At 44.1% G+C, this 19,168-nt stretch overlaps 1 non-coding gene across 1 annotated transcript; it reads right to left on the bottom strand.

Annotated features, from left to right (window-relative positions):
• Positions 1-4,455: 4,455 nt before the first annotated feature.
• Trnas-cga lies at positions 4,456-4,530 on the bottom strand. The gene has a single exon. It is a non-coding gene; the product is annotated as a tRNA-Ser (tRNA).
• Positions 4,531-19,168: the final 14,638 nt, after the last annotated feature.

The raw sequence follows: 19,168 nt of genomic DNA, 5'->3' as shown, positions 1-19,168 counted from the left end.
TACGAGGCCGTTGGGATCCAGCACGGCGGTCCCTATTTCCTTTCTGAACCCACCGTTACCATAATCCGCTAACAGTCATTGGATTTCGACCAACGCGAGCAGTAATGTCACCATACGATAAACCGCAATCGTGATAGGCTACAATCCGACCTATATCAAAGTCGTAAACGTGATGGTACGCATTTCTGCTCCTTACACGAGGAATTACAACAACGTTTCACCAGGCAACGCCGGTCAACTGCTGTTTGTGTATGAGAAATCTGTCGGGAACTTTCTTCATGTCAGCACGTTGTAGGTGTCGCCACCGACGCCAGCCTTGTGTGAATGCTCTGAAAAGCTAAGTATTTACATATCAGAGCATCTTCTTCCTGTCGGTTAAATTTAGCGTCTGTAGCACGTCATCTTCGTGGTGTAGCAATTTTAATGGCCAGTAGTGTACAATAATCGCTGACCACGTCAGCACACTCCATATGACCGAGAGAACCTTTGCGTTTTCCAAAGTCGACACAGTTCCTGGTGGCTATGAGCAAACCATCGCTTACTGACAGCACTATTGACTTCTTCTCTATCAGGCTAGAACGAACTTTTATCGAATTACTATCTTGAATCTGCGTCACTTCGGAACGATGTCAGACGCGATGCAGGCGCCTCTCCCTGCACAATGCACGCTGGACACACTCATCTGCCGTCTTGTATGCGGACAGATCATATCCGTACTCTGTTTTACCTCTTACACACATTTCTCATCTCTGGCATCGATATTGCTCTCCTAGCTCTATATTATCTTTCCTGCATACTACCATCCTTTAAATTTATGTCTCATGTCGTTAATTCCAGAAGGAGTGCGCTGTAAACGCGGGAACAATGACCCTAATGATCAGATCTTTAATTGCAATCTGACGAAACATCACTTACTTCACGCCGACTGTTTACTAGTGGAAGAGTATCCCCTCAGTTCTGGCGCTATTAAGGTAGTAATTATATCCACTCATCCTCTAAAATTGTCAGAATTTGTTGCCGGATAAATGGAGAAATCGTGCAGGCATACAGCTGACGACATCGGTCGTCTCAACAATGTCCTGCTCCATAGGGGGCGTCGAACGCGTTGTAATAGAACATGCTCCATGGAGTGGCAATATGTTGCTTTAGCATGCTCGATCACCAGACATGTCTCCAGTCGAGCAAATTTGGGACATCATTGGACGACAACTCCAGCGTCAACCACAAACATGAATAACCATCCCTGTATTGACGATAAAGTGCACCATTCGTGGAACTTCACCCCACAAACCGACATCCAGCACCTGTATAATTCAGTGAATGCACTTCTGCATGCTTGCTTTTAATCTCCTAACTGTTACACAGGTTATTAACGTACCAGAAACTCACAATGGCGATGGCGCATCTCGGTCTTACATTAATTTATGATCTTTCAGTGGTAAACACTTAAATATGTTATCCAGACAAATATACTCCCGAAATGTAATTTCTTTATGTTAATCATTTTTTGGTGATGCTATATTTTCCCTCAGTGTAGATTTGCGTGATGAGCATCTTGTTTGGTCCTGTGATATTCTTGTGCTCGCTGGTTAAGCTTACCCGCATCCAAGGAATGTGTACAGGTCGCGGAGTTATTGCTTTCTTTTGCCGACCTGCAACTGCAGCACTTACCTTTTGGCGAGTATATGTTTAACCGGTGTCTGCCACATGCGTATAGTGCTCGGGAAAGCTCATGTTTCCTCGTGTTGCTTCTTTTGAGCCCATCGAACTGGTCTGTGTTGGCTATATGTAAGTGTGCTGGGCGAGGTGAAGTGGTTTTGTTAGGAGTGAGCCAGTTGAGTCTTTCGTGCTCTAAACCATTGGTACTTTTTTGACCTGTTGTTCATCTGTTTACATTTAAAAATCATCTTCTGAATGTGAATTTTCTTTGCCCAGTAATTACAAATGTTAAAATTATGTTTTGTATGTTTGGACCTTTGCTTCAAGTTTATGATTATTGAAAAGATTTTCTTGAATGTGTAGTGCGGGCTTTGTTAAAATATAGGTCTTTTGAGCTCACTAGTTCGACAATAGCTCGAGTCTCATTGTCTTAATTGGATTTATAAGTTGCTCTTCACTCACTGTCCTTCCTTATGACGGCTTACCGGTGGATCTGGTCCGCTTTTTAAATGTTTCTGGATGCTCCTTCTCGTCAATCCGTTTAATGTAAACTTTTTTTCTTTCTTTTAGCATTGTTTGTCTGAAGTTGAACAAGTGGCAGCGAAAACTACAAATAATTAAATTTCAACTTCAGGTATTTCCAGTAAATGTTAATATCTCAGTGTACTTAAATGATTGCTCATTTGCGTGAATACTGTTTGATAAAGGAATATTTTTGCTAACTTATTATTACTAAGTAGCATTCTCAGTCTTTCAGTGTTTCATTAAATTTTTTAAGCTATAAGAGACACTTATTCTGTTGCGAAAAAAGCGTTTTGTAATAAAAATCGAAGTGGAATATTTAAATTTTTATGGGAATTTTAACCAATGTTTTCAAATAAATGTCTGTTCTGGTGCAAATGTCAAGTTTTACTTCTCAGCACCTTATCACTCACGGCTCACGCTAGCAGAGCAGAATATGGGATGTTTGTACCAGAAATGACATCTGACGCTAAAATTTTGGTTCTAACATTGTTTGATTTCTGCGTCTGCCCTTCTGTACTGTTCACATGGTTTTATATACTCAGGTAATGGAATAAATTCGTTTCGATGGAGGCACGAAGAGTGCTGGGGATTGGACATCTGAAGAAGGATCACCTTCTTTACGAGTTAAAAATTCGCGGCCAACTCCTTAAAGGCAGCGTTAATGACTTGGCGCAGAGTCCCCGTCGTGTGATCATTTGCCTTCTACGGCTGATTCCCACTGCACTGGGCGATGTAGGTCAAGCTACACTTTTTTGTTGCAAGTGGCTCGCTAGTGTGCAGAACATCGACTTGCTTCCGGATAGTGTTCCTTCTAAGTATCTGTTATTTCGAGTGCAGGCCCATTTTGACGATTAAACAATCGGCTGAAGACTTACCTAAAGTTTACTCTGATCCTAAGCAAGGAGCAGAATTTGAAGAGTTGCAAGAAAGAGTTGGGAAATTTCAATATCGTGTAAATTTACTGCAGTTGAAAGGAAGTCAAGGTGAGCAGACAGGGTTACAGGATAGTCAGAGACGAGGTGTGTTTCGCGGAATGGGGAAGTTATGGATATATGGATACATTTTAGTTGTTTAGTCAACACCATTACGGCTCTTATACAAGACATTACGTATTTGTGAAATGAAACTAGTGATCAAATGGTAAATTTTGTACTTGTCGGTTAAGCTGCAAGGGCAGACTACGGTTCTGCAGAGCTCAGATCTTGGGGTTCTTCAGATTATTTACCCACGAACTAGAAGCCTCATGGTTGGTATGACTGATCAGTTTGTTCGGGAAGGGAGCACTTTGAGTGATTTGCGAAGCAAAATTGTAATCAAAGTTTATGTGATAAACTGAGGAACATCGTTAATCACCACGCATTATTTTAGAGTGCAAGCTCAACCATAAAACCGCGCCCAATTGGCATTGTATCGGGTATAGCAAAACTAAGGTCTGTTTGATCTTGCTTCTCACAAACTTTGCCAAGTCCTCTTATTTAACCAATGCCCAACACCATTAATTATTCTCTCAACAAAGTCTTACGTCAGTAACACGAGCCTTTCTAAGCCTCAGAATTCACCTTGGAAACCACAGTTACCAGGCAAATATGAATGGCATCCATGCGGTAAACCGTTCACAACATATTTTCACCTGGCCGATTTTGCGACTAAGGTTAACTGGAGCGAGATTTACTGATCAGACATTTTTTCGGAAATCAGTTTACGTGGAGCCCTTTCTCGTCAGTATTATGGGAGTAGCAAACCTAGGGGAATAACCGCGATTACCCAGGTGTAAGAAACCGGGACATTTTTCTAGACAGTGTCCGGGAGGTTGCGGAAAAGTGAATGGCAGATGACGGTTTCATGAGTGGGGTTGGAAGAGGCGAGCAGTTTGGTCACCTGCAGCAAGTTAAATGGAGTTAGCAACTCCTCTTTCCCATTTATCTGTGCCGCTCTGAATCGTGAGCCTGTTTGCGGACTGCTGGGTTCCGGCAGTAATATTTCGTTGTTGAATCAGTCTTAGTATTTCAGGAATAAGCGTATTTGTAAACTTCGAAACATGAAAGCACTGGACGAGCAGGTGATCACAGTCATCACACCGTTATAGAAAAAACAATAATATATTTAAAAAAACAGAAATCGCCTTTGTTAGGTGAGGTTCGAGTTAAAAAAGTCAGCAGATCTCAAGGCCGGTGTGACATTTGCTGCCGAACAGTTGTTTGTTGGCCTATTGTTGGGCTGTGATTTAATAGACAAGTGAAGTTGTAAAACTTCCTGGCAGATTAAAACTGTGTGCTGGGCCGAGACTCGAACTCGGGACCTTTGCCTTTCGCGGGCAAGTGCTCTACCAACTGAGCTACCCAAGCACGACTCACGCCCTGTCCTCACAGCTTTACTTCTGCCAGTACCTCATCTCCTACCTTCCAAACTTTACAGAAGTTCTCCTGCGAACCTTGCAGAACTAGCACTCCTGAAAGAAAGGATACTGCGGAGACATGGCTTAGCCACAGCATGGGACATGTTTCCAGAATGAGATTTACACTCTGCAGCGGAGTGTGCGCTGATATGAAACTTCCTGGCAGATTAAACCTGTGTGCCGGACCGAGACTCGAACTCGGGACCTTCGCCTTTCACGGGCAAGTGCTCGACCAACTTTTTTTTTTTTTTTTTACGTTGACACCTCCTTGGATGTGTGGTTTTTTCGTAGCGTTTGGTCTGGGCGGACGTCACAAGACATCCGTTCGAGTTGATCGTTGATTCCCTTACTCAGTTTTTTTATTACAGAGGGCGAACGCGCTGAGCTACCGTGCCGGCAGTGAGCTACACTTCACATCTTTACTTCCGCCAGTACCTCGTCTCCTACCTTCCAAACTTTACAGAAGCTCTCCTGCGAACCTTGCAGAACTAGCACTCCTGAAATAAATGAAATTGCGGAGACATGGCTTAGCCACAGCCTGGGCTCCTTCTGGAAGTGAAGTTGTGTTTTACACTACTCTGGGAATGTGTTTTTCCTTAAATTTTATCCTAATGTGTTCAAATTATGTAGTTGTAGCCAACGTTCTGTCATTAATAATGCGATCCCAACGGTTTTCCTATTTGCTGTCGGACATTTAGGGCAAAGTGAAGCCCAGCGGTTACTGGAATGACTAGCTGCCCCATTTCACATGCCTTCGGAAGGATCTCGCTAACAGTTGAATGTATTTATGTTAACAAGCTTTCTCATATTCATCGTTTCTATCTGTAACTCCTATCCATTCTTTCCGCATTTGCAGTTAAATCACAGGATATGATTTCCGCCTTTCTACAAACACACTATTTTCTTTATTTTTACCGAAACATTTTACATAATTCTGTGCCATCATCAGCGGGTTTTTATTTATTGAAAAGTGTAAAATGTGAAAGTATTTTAGATTATAACTGATTTAACAGAGTAAGGCCTAAACAAAGTTTTTGTTCGTTTTACTTCTTACCGGAATTTTTCATTGTATGGTTTTGCAGGACCGACAGTATGTTGTAATGCACTGATAGTTTGTCATCTGCAAACCAAACGATGTAAATGTAATTTTCATCGTCGAGGTAACCCATCTCTTAATTTAAAAAAAAACACCTGATTTTGCAGTTTCACAATGTTTGCGTAAATAATTGTTACTACTCACGTTTCGCTGTGACTGATCCTACTTGGAACCTAAACGAAGAAGGATCAGTCACCACAAAACGTGAGTAATAACAATTGTATATGCAAAACATTTTGACTCGCCAAAACCACGTTCTTCAAAAATCAAGAGATGTGTTAACTCGCCGATGAAATTTACATTCACATTGTTTGGTTTGCATATGCCAAGCTGTCAGTGCAGGACAACATACTTTCGGTCCTGCAAAACCATATACTGTAAAATCACGTAAAGAAGCAAAACGAACCAAAACTTTCTTTAGGCATCACGTTGTTAAATCAGTTAGAACAAAAAATACTCTCACTTTTTACATTTTTCAGTAAACAAAAATCCACTGATGATGGCACAAAGTTGGTCAAACATATTTCAGTAAAAGAAAAAACAGTATCGCAAAAAGGCGGAGCTCATATCCCATAAAATTCCTCATTTTCAGAAATCCTTTTCCTGATATTCCCAGTCTACGTTTAATATCCTCTCTACTCCGGACATCATTAATTATTTTGATGGTCAAATATCATAACTCGTCCATTACACTACCTCACATAAAATGTGAAGCACTCAGAAATGGAGGAGGAAAAAGAATTGAACTTGAGCCATTGAGAAGGAGCGTTATGTTATTTTAAGATGAAATTGTTACAATACACTGCCACATCAAATACTAACGCTACTTCCTGATGAGTCTGACTCAGTGGACAACGATGATTGTAACTTGATCTTAGAGGATGACAGTTATTGAACTACGTGAATGAGACGTAAACTATGGCTTGCACACACTTTATTCAACATGTAAAGTCACTACAGATACTCGGAGTTAGGCTACGACATGTGCGATATACCTGCCATCATTGGCGATGATGTGGCGCAGACAATTAGCGAAATTTTTTTGACACAGTGATGTGTAAGAACATCGATACTATCGATGACCTCCTGAATCGCTGTTTTCAGCTCAGCAATGGTTCTGTAGTTACTTCTGTACGCTTTGTCTTTAATATAGGTCCACAAAAAGGAGTCTCATGTTTTTACATCCGGAGAATATAGCGGCCAATCGAGGCCCATGCCAGTGGGGTACCCCAGGACCGGAACGCGGTTGCGAAAGTGCTGCTCCAGGACATCAAACACTCTCCTGCTTCTTTGGGGTCGAGCTTCGTTATGCATGAATCACATCCTGTCGAAATCAGGGTCACTTTAGATAATGGGGGTGAAATCATCTTCTAAAACCTTCGGGTACCACTCGGTAGCCACAGTACCAACAAGGAATATCAGGTCGATTATTCCGTAACTGGACGCTGCATACCACTCAGTCACCCGTGGAGGGTGAAGAGACTCCTCGATCGCAAAATGTGGATTCTCAGTCCTCCAAATGCGCCAGTTTTGCTTATTGACGAACCCGTCCGAATGAAAGTGGGCTTCGTCGCTAAAACAAATAATGCATGCGCATACTAATTCCCATCATGCCGAGCGGGCAAACGTGTAGTTTAAACGTCGTACCGCAAAACGTTCAGAAGTTATGACGATTTTATTTCGTGTAGTTCAATACCTGTCACCCTGTAGCATTGCTGCCAGTCTTCACAAAAGCCGCAACAAACACCCTGCAATACCGTCGGAAATTTCAACAAAGAACATTTTCAGGAAGTCATTCAAAAAGAGAGCGAGAGATAAAAATAATCTACACGACATAGAAAACAACAGACATCAGTTCCCTCTGAAACAATGTGGTTTAATCGTACTTCTCACTAGCCTTGCCAAATCCATTTATTTAACCAAAGCCAAACAACATTAATTATTTTCTCAACAAAGGTGCATTCTAAGTAACAGCAGCCTCCCTAAACTCCTAAGGCCCACGTGGCATACCACAACTACCAGTCATACGTCAATAGCAGCAGATACTCATCGTGAAGTCCCGCACCTCTGTGCCTGGTCACAAAACTCGCCTTTGGAAGTCAAATGCATGGGAAATGTAGTTTTTGCTGTACTTCCGCACCAGAAGCAAAGCTCGGCAGATGAAATGATTCATTTTTGAAACTACAACACTATACAAGTTAATCACGAAGCTCCGCGTTCTACTGGACGCTAAGTCCTATTGTTATATACTATTATTCTGGTTGCACGATCCGTTACAGCCATGCGGATAAGATGCCTGTCATCTCGACTGCTAGTGATACGAGGCCGTTGGGATCCAGCACGGCGTTCAGTATTAGCCTCCTGAACCCACCGATTCCATAATCCGCTAACAGTCATTGGATTTCGACCAACGCGAGCAGTAATGTCGCGATACGATAAACCGCAATCGTGATAGGCTACAATCCGACCTATATCAAAGTCGTAAACGTGATGGTACGCATTTCTACTCCTTACACGAGGCATTACAACAACGTTTTACCAGGCAACGCCGGTCAACTGCTGTTTGTGTATGAGAAATCGTCTGGAAACTTTCCTCATGTGAGCACATTGTAGGTGCCGCCACCGGCGCCAACCTTGTGTGAATGCTCTGAAAAGCTAATTATTTGCATATCACAGCATCTTCTTCCTGTAGGTTAAATTTCGCGTCTGTAACACTTCATCTTCATGGTGTAGCAATCGTAATTTTAATGGCCAGTAGCGTATTATTCTGCTTGTCAAACAGCCAATGCTTCCATGCTTCCATTCTTCCAGGTGGACCATGACGTAGAGAGAAGCTCTTAAGATTGGTCATACTAATGTAGTAATAAATACTGCAAGTTGTAGCATTGTAGCAGAGGGCTGGTAATTATCACATGTTGCTTTTTTATTCTACAACAAGTACAACACTAAGATGGAGAGGTTCGAAACATTCGTTGTGGTGTTTTTCGATTCTGTTGAAGAAGGAGCAAAAAACTGGCATGAAATGTATGACCGGTTCAGCCAATTTCGAACTTACGACTATAGCAGTATCAACTTCACAAAACGAGAGGCCTGGCACACGACTAGCGAGCGACCTAGCGTTTTGGAGGAGTTGTGATTTACACATAAAATTACTTTTTTGCAGACGAAAATTTAAAATTTTTAATTCATCGTTACACCTGACGTAACAGTGGTTAATAACAATAATCTGATCGAAATAACAAATAAGTATCAAGTGATTTTTTTTTATTATTTGCGGGGCTATTCCGCCCCGCTCCAGGAAGTACGACGTTGTTCACAGTGTTGCCAGATGTTGCTCCGCGTTAAGATCGAGCGGTTGCAATTACGCATACGCTGATATGGACCAAAGTGGTAACCGCAAAGGCGGTCTTCATTAACGGACATTGTCTTCCTGAATGATGAATAATTCGCGTCAAAACGACCGTACTTGAATCAAGTCAACCGTGTTATGAAGTTATTTGTTCGACGGCACACAGTCCATACACGTCACATATGTTTCGAGCTGCCGTTACTTCCTTTCCGTTGGCAAAATGTCACGATCTCATAGGCGGACGCTGGCCGGCTATCGTCATGACGGTCGGTGGTCTCTGGCGCGCATCTACTGCATCCGGAGAAAACTCTCGCACAGAATTTGTTCTGCTTGTGGACAAACAACCACGAGCTTTTTCGAAGAAATGTTTTTGAAAGTTTTTTTATTACTGCTGTGTTAGAAAGGAAATTTATCTTTGAGCTTCCATCAGAGTGACATTTTAACAGAGAGACGAAGTCCAGTTTAAGAAATAATGAGATGTTTCGCAGTCAACTTTGTCTTTACAACGCACCGTACATACCAGTCGACATGAGCGGAGACAGCACTTCCAGTATAAGATTCCGCTTTCTACAGGGTTTTCAGTTAATGTAGATGGTTGGATATGATTTTACGTCAGTGACCACAAAAATCTATTCCAAATTAGCCATTGGGTAGGCACGGTAGCTGGTGACTGACGAAGTAGTCGGACAAGGAAATGAACGTAGTGAATAGGTTAATATTCCACCTGCAGCGAGTCAGAATTCGCAGCTATTGTGGTGCATCCTACATTGTGACAAAATGATGAGCATGTCACATGTGCAGTTCAGTGATGTGTTGAAATGATTCTAACATCGTATGCTTAAGCTCTTAGTTCATTTAACACTTAAGCTAACCTTTTTTGACAAGGCCAGATGGACGCAATTACCCCCTGATAACGACAATTGAACAACGTAGTATTGCACCTTGGTTCCAGATCCATATTAAACATGATGTCTCTTCGCTATCGACTGAAGGAGAGACGGTGTAGGTTGGATCATGACAGGGGCGGAAATTGCAGCAAGTAGAAACAGTCACCAGTAATCTTTCTTCGATCAGAGATTTTATTTTACTAATGAGCTACTCATCCTGTAAGATTACAGGGCAGGTATTTCTTATTTCTTTGAATCTGAGAGTTTGAAAATATTGGTACTGAACCAAGATTCGAATTCAGGTGTCCACAGTTCCATCATTTCGTTGTTACCCAAACATTCCAAACACTGTGAGGCCTCCACGAAAGGCATGAGTCTTGTTTAGAATGATGGTCCGACATAAAAATTTTAATCATCTTATTTCTAGCTGCAGCATGTGCACACCAAACAATAGATGAAAAATTAAACGTGGATTTTTAACGTCTCTCCTTGTGATGGCAACAGTCACGGCTTGTGCAAATTTACGCTTCCAGTCAGACACAGACATCTCCTCACATACTTTCAGGTTCAGCCATGACAGTCCTAGCCACTGGTGATGAATTCGATATTTGAGGTCTCTTCGCGTGTGGTCTACAACGATCCTATGGGCAGGTTCGACTCCGAGTCAGCACGCAACCTGTCGTGTCTTCATAAGTTGAAAAATTGGCACATCTCTTTGCTGGTTAATTAAACCGATATTTAGTGTCTGCTCGTGGCTAGAAAAGAAGACGATTGGTGCTGGATTCAAAACCTGGTAAAGCAAAAGCTTTTGCCTCGTTATTATAGTTTCAGTTGTCTCAGTAATGGTGAGAAATTCCGATATCGCACATTTGATTGGGTTTAGTTAATCAAGTAGGTTTTGGGTTCGAATGCAAGACCAGCACAAAAGTTTACACCACGTTATGTCAAGTTTAAACATGCGCACTCCTTATTACTTGTTGTTGAAACCATATCTAAGATCTTTCTTGGTTACTTAACAGAACAATATATGCTGAATTGGATTCCAGGACCCCAGTCCTGTACAAAATTTTTCATCATCTAACTCCCAAGCGTGCATTTTGAATGCCATTTATTGCATTAAATTACGATTTTATCATCTTTAAAGCTGCGTCATCTCTTAGAACTTGTTTCCTAATATTTGCAGTATCGAAGTACTAATTGGCATTGTGACTGATTGCCGTACAGTGTAATAGTATGTGATCCATCTTTCCCTATAGCTTTCCCCCATTTCTCTTACAGTATCGAACATCTTGGACTATTTTACATTGCTGAACACTTCTTCTGGGTCGACAAATGCTATGAAGATGTCTTGATGTTTCGTAAGTGTGGCATCCATCACCAATCACAACGCCAGAACTGCTTATTTGGTTATCTTACTTTCCAGAACCGATCGTTACCTTACAAACATGAAGTTTCTTTTTCAGTAAAATGTAACCCACATAATTTTAACGCCAACGCACGTGCGTGTTAGATTTACAGTCTGGCAGCGTGGTTCGTGCTACCTTTTCAAGAGCTGCGCACAATTGGCGACCTACGTAAAGTCACTAGACAAAGATGTAGCGCTTCTGGCCTATTATGTCAGCAGGCCTCGTCTCCCAGAACATGGCCGTGGCCACAAACATCGCCTAGTACCGTTGCCTCCCACGCTTGTTTGCCACACAACTTCCTGCACCCCGGCAGTAGTCACCATCCCGGTGGAATGCTGACTAGGACCTTTGTGTTAACTCCGTGCCAGCTTCGGAACTTGGACCGCCTGGAAAGCAGATTTTACAGACTGGGCGGTACAGCACCGAAAGTCCGCCGCTAGGCCTCGACGCTAGGAAATATCACCGTCGCTGAACTCCCAGCCCTCACACACCACATCACTATAGCGACACGTGTCTAGTAAACAGTCTTTTTACCATGTTCCTTACCGCCCACATGGCAAGCAGATCAGTGCGTAAGTGAAAAAAAGTTTATCTTATTCACAAAGGAATAATAAATAATTTAAAAATACACTGCTTGAGAAAAAGATTTGAAACATTCAGAAAGGAAGGAGGAAATGAAATGAAACCTGAAATGTTTAGAGAGTATATGGTGATATTTCAGTGATAACGAAATTGAGTCAAATTTACTAAGAACTTGGGTGTATTAGTGCTCTAATCCGAATTATATTATACTTCTGACCTCGATGCATGCACTAATTCTATTGGGAAGGGTGTCATAAAGTTATTGTGTACTCTCCTGTGGCAAGATTGCTCCCAATTGCTATAACTGGTTTTTCATGACCTGTATATAGCCAATGGGATGAAGATATGTACAAACTGGTCCTATACATACACTATTCAGGATGGATCTGGGTATTTTGCTATCACTGGAGGTACCTCGTTTTCACGCCGAGAGTTCATGGAGGCATGTGTGTTATATGGCAGACCAGCTGTTACTATTCTCCGCCCATTGGAGTGAAATACCACTTAATGTTGCAGGGTGTCCACTTGTTCTAGAATGGCAGATGGAGATGTGATGAGGTTACAGAGTGCTTGGTGTGGAATATGGCGATCATCCATTGCGATGGTCAGAGGTGGGTCACAGAAACCTTGAGGAGGAGTGCTCTTGCCCTCACGTTCTCATGCAGTCCAGCATAATCCCACTGCCACATCTATATGGTCCACAAATCTGGATATTCCTCGAGTTGACCATCCAACCAAGTGGAGATCCATATAAGGCCCCTTTAAATGTCTGTGTGGGGCTGATGAAGTTTATGCTGATGAAGCTTATGTGACACCTCTGCGTCCTTCACAGTGATCACCCAACATTTGATACTGTTTATGTCACTTTTATTTCCAGCCATGTTTGGTAGAAACACTAGATATAAACAACATCAATGTAATCTGATGTCTATTCTACCTACCAGGGAGACTAGCAACCTTAATCATTTACATACCTGTCGATATACGTGGTCGTTGTCGAATTTTTAAGGGGTACTAGAGTGTCCAGCACGAAAGTAGAGTCCTCAAGGTCACGGACGCTGCCTGCTGCCAGCAGGGTCTGTGGGTTCTGATTAGCCCACCTCTCGGCTTTGTTGCCGTGTAGGTACCGTTAGCGATGTGGTGGTTAGAGCAGCTGAAAGCTCAGTGTTATCGTGCTACATCGAGTGTTCATGTCTAATCTCAGTGTCTTCTTGTCTTTAGAAAGGTGCTTTGACGTGTGATCGGTGGTGAACAACAATGCAGAAGCAACGGCCTGCTTGTAGTACTACTCCCGTCGGTGTGCCTAAAGGGCGGAAAGACATTCGTAAACAATCGAAAATTACCATATCGAATGTACTCAAGTTTTTTGCTGATCTGGCCGACAATGAAGAAGCGAGGAATAACTTAAATTTTGCACACATTCATTAACTTACTGCTAAAGCGTGTGGTGTCTCCAAATCAACTGTAGGCCATAATAGCAAATCTGTGTCAGTGGCAAAATGTTCAAACATGAATCAGTGTTTCGATTCTCCAAGAAAAGGATACGACCTTGAACGGAAATCGACCGACTTTGACGATTTTAACAAAGAGCTCGTGCGTAGAACTGCACATGGATATTGCGACAGAAGAGAGTATCGAACGGCTAAAAAAATACAGGCTGACCCCCGTTAAAAAATTAATTACTCGAGCTTAGAGTCCTCAGTTCTTCGTCTTCTCCGCTCCCTTGGTTTCCGATTCAAGAAGTGTAATGGCGGGCGGAATTCTTAATGGAACGCAGGGACACTGCAGTACCAAGAGCGAAGTGTCTGCGTACAATGCACTTCTTGCGTGCTGAAGACACCAGTCCTGTAGGGTACTTGGATGAAACTTCGGTTTCACAGAACCACACCGATAAGTATAAATGGGACTACTCCAAAGGAAACGGCGGTGTGAAAGTGCCTACTGGTAGTGGTGGCCGATTAAACATCGCTTACGCTGGTTCATTAACCACAGGCTTCATACTAAAGGCCAAACTTGTTTTTCGTGTTGGAAAAAGTTCTTGCCAGTCCGATTACCACTCAGAAATGAATGGAGAAGTTTTAAGAGTTGGTTTGTTTGACTGTTGTCTGCACTGGAAGAAGGATCAATTATCTTGGTGGATAACGCCATCTACCACTCCATTCAGATAGAGAATCTGCCACGTTCAAATTGGCGCAAGGGAGATATTATAGAGTGATTAATGAGAAAGAATGTTTCATTTTCAGTGGATGAAACGAAGGCTGAGCTCCTGTCTAAGGAAGAAATCGTAGGTGCCAAAAAGACTTATGAATTAGATGATCTGGCAAACGAAATAGGATACCAAGTGGTACGTCTACCATCATATCACTGCCATTATAATCCCAAAGAATTGATAAGGGCCCAAGTAAAGCGAGAAGTAGTGGAAAGAAATACTTCTTTCAAACTTTCTGATATCGAGAAGCTAACACACGAAGCATTGTTAGAAACGTATTTCTTGAACCAGAGTTTAAGAGACCCCATAGTGGAAACTGTGATGTAACACCTCGCTGAAACAAGTGACACTGAATCTTAGGACACGGAGCCAGAAGATCATTCTGTTGTGGGTTGGCAGGAGAGCCAACACCAGGTTACAAGAGGAAGCCGAAAGGCACGCGTTTTAGCTCACGCAAGCTGGCGTGAGATCTGGAACAGGACAAGGAAATTAGAATCTAGAAAAAACGGACGTAGCTGGTGGAATACTTAACTTTAATCCATAATGGTGAACATCGCTCTTGACGGTACATTATTCACAGTATCAACAGTAACGGGTAATGGCGCCTTGCTAGGTCGTAGCAAATGACGTAGCTGAAGGCTATGCTAACTATCGTCTCGGCAAATGAGAGTGTATTTTGTCAGTGAACCATCGCTAGCAAAGTCGGTTGTACAACTGGGGTTGGTGCTAGGAAGTCTCTCTAGACCTGCCGTGTGGCGGCGCTCGGTCTGCAATCACTGATAGTGGCGACACGCGGGTCCGACGTATACTAACGGACCGCGGCCGATTTAAAGGCTACCACCTAGCAAGTGTGGTGTCTGCCGGTGACATCACGTTCCTCCCCCGCAAATCGGCGTACGGTTGTGTTATAAGGCTTCCGCCCGCCGTGGGGAGGACCCCATGTTGACGTATGTGACGAGGTGGGGAGCCTAACAACAGGCGAGGTTGTGCCACCCGCACCTTGCCATTCAGTCCGCGGGGAGCTAGGAAACGCCTCAAACCTGCTCCAGGGTGGACGCCAACATGCAGTGTATGCGCCCGCAGAGAGACAGGAGGGGCCGAAGGGTCGACATCCATCGGGCCGGGGCACCCGACGGGCGAAGACGCCATATGGTCCGGAGTGGGCAAGAGTTCCATGTCGGAGGACAACTGGTCACGGGAAGCGATCGGCGGCGCGTGACCCAGGGAGGCGCCCGGCGGTTGCAGCGACGCGTCCACTGCGGGCGTCGCCGGCGGGAGAACAGGCGACGGCGGCGGTGGCGGCGGCGCGTCGCCATGGGGCAAAATGGAAGGTAGCGTCGGTACCACCTGGGACCGAGGCGAGCCAGTAGATGGGTCCCCAGGGCGCTGACCGGACGGCACCGTCGCTGAAAGCAGACGGCGAGCGGCAGATCCCATGCGACGACAGAGGCGCAGCGGGTTGAGATGCCGGCGCACCTCACCAGGGGCCCCCAAAACCAGATACATAGCGCGTCCGAGGCAGCGAAGAATGCACCATTCGGGCCAACGCCGTGAACCTCGATAGTGGCGATAGTAGACAACGTCGCCTGGAGCAAAAGCAGAAGTCTGCCGCTGCACAGGAACCTGATGCGGCGGATGCAGCAAAGACATCAAGGTTCGATGATGATGACCATGGAGCAACTCAGCCGGCGAGCGACCATCTCGGGGCTGAGAGCGATACGAGGACAAAAAGAGCAATAACGCGTCCTCCCGAGAATGCGACTCTTTTAACTTCAACATCTGTGACTTGAAAGTCCTGACCAATCGTTCAGCGGCACCGTTTGACTGTGGCGAAAACGGCGCGGACGTCAGATGTTGAATACCATTGGCCTTACAGAATGACTGAAATTCTGCGGACATGAAATGTGGGCCGTTGTCGGAAACAATAGTCTGTGGAAGACCTTCAATGCAAAAGATAGCAGATAACGCTTGGATGGTGGCAGATGACGTCGTGGAAGACATCCGGACAACAAAAGGAAAATTACTGAATGAATCTACCACAACCAACCAGCGAGCATTGCAGAATGGACCAGCAAAATCGATGAATAAGCGTTGCCAAGGGGAAGTAGCTTTTGCCCACGCAAAGAATTTCCGCGGTGGGGCTGATTGTTGTTCGGCACACACCATGCAAGAAGAGCACGTATTCGTAATCGCGGCATCGATTCCGAACCAAGTACAGTGCTGACGAGCAAGTTGTCTCGTTCTCACTATACCCCAATGTCCTTGGTGGAGAAGCTGTAAGACAGAGGACTGTAACGAACGTGGGACCACGACCCTGGACTGATCATTATCTGACCGCAGCAGCAAAACACCACGTCGTACAAAAAGTCTCTCCTTGTGAGCAAAAAATCGGCGAACCAACGATTCCCTGATCCGTGACTTTGACAAGGGCCATTGTGTAGCAACAAAACGCAGAACGGTAGCAAGGACAGGGTCAGCAGCTGTGGCTGTAGCTACACGACGAAAATCAATCGGAAACGATTCGACCACGTCATCGGTTTCCGCATCAATGAACATGCAAGCAAGTTCGGAGGAATCGAATGCTCTATCCTCAGCAACAGGCAAACGGGACAACGCATCGTCGTTTCCGTGCTGAGCAGTGAACCGATACAAGATATCATAGCGGTACTGCGAGAGGAAAATAGACCAGCGAATGAATTTCTGCGCTGTACGTGGAGGTACAGGCTTGTTTGGATGAAAAAGCGATGTCAAAAGTTTGTGGTCTGTGCTGATGGTAAAGTGACGACCACACAATAAATCATGTAACTTTGTAACACCAAATACGAAAGCCAATGCTTCTTTCTCGATCTGTGAATAATTTCTTTGCGCAGACGAGAGCAATTTGGACGCAAAGGTAATAGGGCTATCGTGCGATCCATCTTTGTGCGCAAGCACAGCACCGATCCAAAAATCCGATGCATACACCATCAACAAAAGGGGCTTCCGGGGATCGAATGGCGTAAGGCAAGTATTGCAAAGCAACGCCGATTTCAACTGGCGAAAGGCGCGTTCGCATTCCGTCATCCAGGCGAACGGAACACCTTTACGGCGTAAGCGATGAAGCGGAGCTGAAATGGAAGAGGCGTGCGGCACATAGTTATGATAGTAGTTGATTGTTCCCAGCACACTCTGTAGCTGTTTCAAATTCTGCGGCGATGGCAAGTCTTGTATGGCACGGAGGTGCTCGGGACTGGGATGTATGCCTTGGGCATTGAGTACATGTCCCAGGTAGGGCAAGTCCCGAGCAAAAAACACACATTTGTCCTTCCGCAAGCGAATACCATTTTGTCGCAAGACCTGAAATAATGTTCTGAGATTGGCTAAATGTTCTTCTTCCGTCTTTCCGGAGATCACTATCGTCCAGATAATTTGCTGCAGTAGGGACCGACGCACAAACAGTTTGTAGATATTGCTGAAACTAAGCAGGGGCGGATGCACACCCGAATGGCAGACGTGTGAATCGATACAAACCAAGATGCGTGTTAACCACCAAAACGCGCTGGGAGTCTTCGTCCACCAGTATTTGCAAGTACGCATCTGCTAGATCCAACTTCGAAAAACATTTACCTGGGCACAGTTTGTCAAAAAGATATTCCAGGCGGGGTAAAGGAAAAGTTGCAATCACTTGTTGTGGATTCACTGTTGCCTTGAATTCCACACAAAGTCTCAACTTTCCCGAAGGTTTTTGGCAAAATTACTAAGGGTGTGAAACGTCCCCTTTAAACAATTATACAAGACTGTGCTTAACCTGACACACAATATTTTGTTAGCGCAACGCAATCTGACTTTCAAAATTCCCTACAAAAGAATGGCCCTGACTATCATTAAACTATACCTTTCACAAATCACTTACCTCACAAAAACCTTCGCTGCTCAAGCTATTGCAATACAGCGAGCGCCACTACTGCCAGCTAAATAAAAGATTCAAACTATGGAAGGCACTAACTACTGATAGGGATAGTTAGCAAATGAAAGATATTAATAGAGAACAAACAATGTATTTACCTTGATATCATCATATATAAATATAGCAGTTCATGACAAATTTCAAAACTCCGCCATCTCTCTCCCCACATCCACCACTGCTGGCGGCTCACCTCCAACTGCGCAACGCTACACGCTCACAGCCAGCTGCCGCTGCCCAACACTACAATGGCGAGTATTACAACAATGCAAAGCAGCCACAGACTGCACACAGCACAGCCAGTGATTTTCATACAGAGTTGGCGTTACCAATAAAAATACCTAAACAGCCTACTTACAGGTGTTGCGCAGAGAGAAGCCTGCACACGTTCAATTACACCTTGTGATTCCAAATCGTGTAATGTTCTTGCGACCTCATCACGCAATGCGTGGGGAACATTGCGCGCTGTGAAAAATTTCGGTTGCGCGTTTACATTCATTTCCAAATGTGCTTTACAGTTCTTAGCGCAACCAAGGCTCGGTGCAAAAATGTCTGCAAATTCAGCACATAGACGAGAAACACTGTCTGAAGGCACAGTCTGGTTCACTGATAGGACCTGATTTACTAGAGACATGTTAAACAACTGAAATAAATCGAAACCAAACAAGTTCACTGCAGAAGAAGAACGAAGGACATAAAATGACACAAGTTTTGTTTGTCCTTTGTATGTTGCAAGAAGGCTGCACTGCCCTAACACAGGGATATCTTTCCCGGAATAGCTAGTTAACTTAACATTTGCGGCACACAATGGAGGTGTGCCCAGCTGTTTGTACGTGTCTTGATTGATCAGTGAAACTGCAGCTCCGGTATCGAGCTGGAATGGTATCACTTTGCCATTAATGTCCAAATCTACAAAAAGTTTATTGTCCTGCTGATGACAAGAGCAACTGTCTCATGCAACGTGAGCTTACACTGGTACATAATCACTTGCGACTTGACGGGATTTCCGGAGGTGTCGACACACACTATTGGTGGGACGAACACAGTCACTGTTAGAGAGAGTGGCACTGGGCGGAGTGGAATGAACTACATGATTTTCCATGGGAGAAGGTTCACG

This window comes from Schistocerca americana, chromosome 2, assembly GCF_021461395.2.
Source record: "Schistocerca americana isolate TAMUIC-IGC-003095 chromosome 2, iqSchAmer2.1, whole genome shotgun sequence".
Lineage (NCBI taxonomy): Eukaryota > Metazoa > Arthropoda > Insecta > Orthoptera > Acrididae > Schistocerca > Schistocerca americana.
Note: the sequence above shows the minus strand (reverse complement) of the source record. Positions and strands in the feature narration are given on the sequence as shown.